This window comes from Cydia splendana, unplaced genomic scaffold, assembly GCF_910591565.1.
Source record: "Cydia splendana unplaced genomic scaffold, ilCydSple1.2 scaffold_57_ctg1, whole genome shotgun sequence".
Classification (NCBI taxonomy): Eukaryota; Metazoa; Arthropoda; class Insecta; order Lepidoptera; family Tortricidae; genus Cydia; species Cydia splendana.
The window spans coordinates 781,526-787,598 of record NW_026946894.1 but is presented as its reverse complement, the minus strand read 5'-3'; the positions used below and the strand labels follow the sequence as shown (position 1 = coordinate 787,598).

The window sequence follows — 6,073 nt, the reverse complement described above, 5'->3', positions numbered from 1 at the left end:
TTCATACATATTATTATTTTCTAATACACTTTAATAAAGTTAAAACTAAAATACCAACTACAATTTTATTTTCTGTTGCTAAATATAATTTAATAAACATACCTAAACTAAGTAAAAATGTACTTGTATCTTAGGTATGCAATTTTTGTGGGTCAATGAGTAAGTGGGGAAATGCTTAAGTTAACAAAAAGATTATTTATAATAACAATAAATTAAGTGACTATGTTCTACTTTTAAAAATGTAAGTCGTGACATAACTATACAATTTGTACAAATATATCTATCCTAATTTTAAATTCAATGTAGCTCATCAAGTAAGACGTTGGTTGCGTTATCTATCTTTGTTGATATGTGCAGCAAATGGCGTTTAATCGCGGCGCTCTAGTCGCCTTCATAGTCTATGGAATTTAAATATCTAATTTGCGCAAATTTCATCGCTGGACACTGCTCGTCTCCGGTTTTATGATTGGACGGCTTCTTAAAGCGTTGACATGTAGCGCATTTGGGAGGGTCGCCTTGTTTTGTGCACTCCTTAATACTGTGGCCTGATGACCCACAATGTCCACACGTAGGTGCTGTATCTCTGCAATATTTAGCCGAATGGCCATATAAATGACAAAAATAACATCTGGTCAAGAGAGTAAAGTCTCGTACTGGGCAAGATGTCCAATTAATAAAACGCGTTGTTGTTGTATGAGCATTCGTCGTATTTCGGCTGTGCATTCTAGAATGTAGTTGCAGGTGGATAAGTCCTTTTTTCCTGATTTATGACTAAATTTCACTGAGCTCATAAATATGTCCCTGGAGAGACTCTGTTGAAGGTCCACAACGTTTTGTTCGAAAATACAATCGAATACATCTTTTTCGGACATATTTGTCGGGACTCCTAGTATGATTATCTTCGGTCTCCTTTTGGTCGTGTCTTCTACTTTAAGTCCCGATTGCTGAAGCTGCTGAGATGCTTTAAGCTTTTCGAGGTCATCCTTTCTATCAGTGCTGATTATGATGCCACCATTCTTCGTCTTCCTCATACCGCGAACGTGAAGTTTTAGGGCCTCTGGCTTGATTAAGTTTTGGATAAGGTGTTTGGTATCCTCACTAGTCTTTTCTTTATCTGCAGGGTAAATTGCGATGCTGCTAGTATTGGTAGGCACCACAGCCGAATTTTTCCCGGTCCTGACCATGTCGGCGAAGGATTGTTTTGCTTCGGTTGTTGTTTTAGCTTCCAGGCGCTGCTTGAGTTCATGAAGTTGGGTGCTAATGTTTTGTTGCTGGGACAGGGTATTCACTTGGGCTTGGCAAAATAAAAAATTCTGTTTGACCGCTTGATACTGAACAGCCATTTGAGAGATTCCGCCCAATACGCTCTTATTAAGCGTGTTTATTCTAATTTTTTGGTCTGAATTTAACTTGCCCTCATTTGAAATGGTGCAAATTTCATTAAGGCGCCTTTCAATTTCGGATACCCATTTCTGTATTTCGGCTGGTGCTACGGCTACAACCCCGGTAGCCCGGTAACCCGGTAGCTTGGGCAGTTTCCATAGCCGGTCTTCTTTCTGGAGGAGGGCTTCGCAGAGTCCGTGAACTTCTATTAAAGGCGTCTCTACCAGTCATCGCAGCGTTGTCAAATTGTATCCATCACACAGTCTGTATAACTCCACGTATATTCACAGTTTATAAGAAAAGTGCTGACACTGATTTGACACAGTTACAATTTTATTGTTATGAATAAATAAATGCGCAGTGGACACGACCGCCAACGACGGCAGTCCAAATATTATAATTATTCGTTATTCGTATATCGTATTTAATACGTAATTAAATATAATCTTAGGGGCTGTCCATGGATTTCGATCGCCCTTGAGAATTGATCAGGAGTATAGGTCGTCCTCAGTAGGGTGCTTCAAAAAGTATGAAAAATTTTTTTTTTTATTATTCTTTAGGGGCACCCTCTCATATGTTTTTGATTGTTAAGAAACTTACACAGTATTTTTTTTGGATTTTTTCTAAATGATTTAGTGGTCGCTACCCGAGGTGAAAGTTTTAGGTTTTTACAAAATACGTATTTATAAATAATCTTTTATTATTATTTTTTAATTGTATTTATACTAAACTATGAAAATAAAGGTCTGTAAAACATGAAATAATTACAATAAAACATATATAACGTTGAACATGGCAATGGGTACATGTCGAATTATTGCATTAAAGTAGACTTTACGTCGGTATTCTTTAACCGTCACAAGTAAAAATTGCTTCTGTTCCTCATTTGTCGTGTGAAGACGATTATATTCCTCCATCAGAGCTACTCCTCTTTCAGCTAAGTCATTGACAACTTTCATTGAATATACATAAGCTTTACATTTGTTGTAGTTGTCATCATTTTTCCACGACTTCACATCTTTCTTCAAGAAATCACATGAAACGGCCAATGTATCGAAAAAAGACATTGTTTGGTTGGTTACAAAATCTTCCAAGTTATTTACTAAAATTAGATCTTGATCAAGAGATGCTCGCTTTAAAGAAACACCTAGACTTTGTTTTTTGAGAGCAGTGACCATCTTTTGTTTCGTTTCAAATGAAACTGCGTCGTCAAAGAAAGCAAAAGCCACAAGCTCTTCGGATAAGTACCAGAGATGCCCTAACATTTTTTTCATAGCAACTTTTGCAAGTGGTGCGTTTATTTTTTGGTACGCCACCAAATCCTTCAAAAGCTCTAAATCATTATTTGGGGCAGACCAAGCACAAGGAGCTTGAAACCAGTACTTTCCGTAGATGCGAATAGTAAAAACGCAAACATCTGTAATGCCTTTCAGTTCTTTTTTGGTCATTTTGAATTGATCTCTGAACAAATACATTTTTAAAGAGTAGATTGCTTTAGCCATCCATCTTGCCCGGTGTAGTCCTGCGGGTGTTCTAAAGGATACTTCTTTATCATGTGTTCCTCCCAAGAAATATATAATGAGGTACAACAGCTCTTTGTAGTCGTCTCGGGGCTGAAATTGTTGTAATTGGTGAGTAGCAAAAGAAATCATTGTTGTGTCTAGATCTTCAACTAACTTTGATGTTTCAGGATCAGTAAAAACTGGCTTAAACTCTTCTTGATTAATTTGAGCCCAACGTTTTTGAAACCTTTTAAATATTTGGATTTCAGGCCCGCTAGAAACACCAAGAGCTAAAACCACAACTGCTTCAAGAACAATCTCAAAAATATGGTGTCTACATGCAAGCCATAGTACATTTTTCTCCAGTTTCTGCTCCAATAAGGTGCAGGCTCCTTGAATACGTCCTGTGTTTGAAGCAGTTGTATCAAAAGCCATAGATTTAATTTTATCACACAAGCTCCATGACATCAATGTTTCGAAAATAGCAGAAGCCATTGCCTTCCCTGTTCCATTTGGTAATTTTGGTACGGCTAAAAGCTGATCAATTCCCTGACCTGATACAAGAATGGGTAGTCGTTCGACAATCTCTCGCCCTGTTATATCTTCTAGCATTTTGCCATCCCAGTGGACAGTAAGTGGCACTTCTGGCTTAAATTCGTTTTTTAACGACTCTGCTATTTTTTGGCGTCGTTGGCTTCGTTGACGTCGAATGGAAGATGAACTGACGTTATAGTTCGCAACATCGCAACCCACGCTACTAAGAGTAGATGTCAACACAATAGCAGCTTTTCGGTCGCTTAATTTGGCCACATCGAGGCTCGATGCTAAACGATCGTCAATTAATTGTTTCCGTCTTAGTGGTCGTTTTTGTTGTGGTATCGATGAAGATGGTCCTGGTGCTGAAGGTTTTTGGTGGTCTGTCTCTTCTCTGTCACTATCGTCTAAAGAACTAGAAGATGAAGACATTTACTTACACTTTTCAGTCAGCTGTTTTATACTTTCGTATTGTTTCTTTTTTCTGTTCTCTAACTTTTCGTTTTCTTCTAACTTCTTCGCTTGCTGTTTTTGAAAATCTCTATCCACGCCACAAATTTGTCCTATACGTCCCTTTTTTCTCTGAGCAAGAAGAAATTGTTTGTCTTCTTCGATAACAATAGTCGTTAACGCGTCATGCGTATTATAGTATAATGGGCAATATCGAAAAGCTATTCCAATTTTTTCTTCCATGTTTTTTCCTTGTTTTCTAATACAAGTGACCGTTTTGCTTTGTTTTCTTTATTTTTCTTTAATCTTTGCCACTCCGAAAAATATTGTCATAATTTGGCTATTACATGTTTTTTTAGTCTGGTGGGAATACTTGCTTTTTCCCATATTTGTAATACATCGCAGGCAGTGTGTGTTGCGGAGTCTTTATTATTTAATTTCTCTATAATTTTATAATAGAAAAATGAACTCATTACTTCTTTAACAGACGGTAGTTTTGATTGAGGTTTTGTTGGTGTCAGCTGCCCAATTAGCCATATATCTGTATTTTTTCTTGTTCTAATATCACTTTTACCAGCACTAGACGCCATTGTATGCCACTGTATGTATGTAGTCACTTATTGGAGTGAAAATAATGGTATTATACATCGACTTGCAATACCAAACACACGTCAACACGCTCAGAACGTTTAACACACTTGTACTCCGTATTCTTAGGTATTTAAATAAACGCAAACAACCAATTTGTAAGTTTTAGCGTAGAATATAACATTAATTGCTTAACTAACCAAATCTCTGAACTTCTATGTCACTGAACGACTTGACTAATGTGATTTTATGTATACTGTGAGGTGGGACGTAAATACAAACAACTGCTTGCTATGATATTAGTATAATGCGCTCTCAAATGATACATGTGTAGCCTTATATACTCTAACACTGTATATGTGTGGGTAAGGTGTAGCACACACTACACCTTCCCTCCTGGAGAAAAAAAATAGATTACTGTACCTAAAACAAGAAAACGATAATCTATTTTTTTTTTTTAATAAAAATAAGTTTATATGTATAAGAAAATAATGCAAACAAAAAGACAATAGAGTAGGTAATACACATTGTAAAAATAAAATACTATTAACCTCATGAAGAAAAACACATTAAATTCGTTAGGTTTAAAAAATGCATTACTTAGTTTTTTATAATTTCAACATATTTCTTTGAAATACATATTGGTACAATTTTGAATTTAAAATATAAAAAAAAATGTTAAGATCTTGGAATGTAAATATTGACCTCGATTTATAAAATAAATTCTGCATGTACGGGATACATTTTAGGTATATAACTATGCATCTTTCAAAAATTATAATTATTTCTAACTAAGAAACTTACTACCTAAAATACATTTAAAAACGAACCAATAGGCTCGAGTCATCTCGAATTTAGTTTTAACATTAAAAGAAAAACACACAAAAGTTAAAGTTACTTAATAGGTAGGTAAATACTAAATAGACAATTAACAATAATTTTAATGTTTACAGAATATAGGTTCATATCCAAAATTCCAATCCCTGTATATTTATCTATACAGTTATCGTTTACTTTCAATACTCGAGTTTATTATATGATATATCCGTATATACGTATGACTTGCAAGTCTATCCATTTTTTTATATATTTATTTAAGACGTCACTTTACTACTTACAGTATTTTTTTTTTATAAACACTTGAAGTGGGCATTTTATATGCATCACTTTTGGCAAGGGTACACAACGCTTTTATTCACGTGGTCGGCCGACCTTAATATACATTTAGTTATTTGCTCAGGATACAAGGATATCTTATTTTTGCGCGCGCACACATACATAATATATTTATATTCACATTCAGGCAGTTCTTTTAACACATCCTTACATTATAACCTTCCATGTGTCCAAGGAGTCTCCACAATTGATACTCGACCGAATCATGGTCAGACATCCAAGGATTCCGTGCCTGCCTTGTATCCTGGCGTACCCTTGCTATACCGTATCGCTCAAGGCCGCCTCTCGGGCCACCGAAGATGCGATAGGCATTTTTATTTGTCAATTATTTACTTTCACTTTTTTTCCTCTCAACAACAAACAAAAAATAACAACACTCAAATGCAATCACTTAACTCACATCAATGAAAACGTCAACAAATAAGAATTTCAGCAACTCT

General features: G+C 35.6%; 1 pseudogene; it reads right to left on the bottom strand.

Moving 5' to 3' along the window:
- Positions 1 to 359: 359 nt before the first annotated feature.
- Positions 360 to 1,614, bottom strand: LOC134805746 (uncharacterized; annotated as a pseudogene).
- Between the last annotated feature and the right edge of the window lie 4,459 nt (positions 1,615 to 6,073).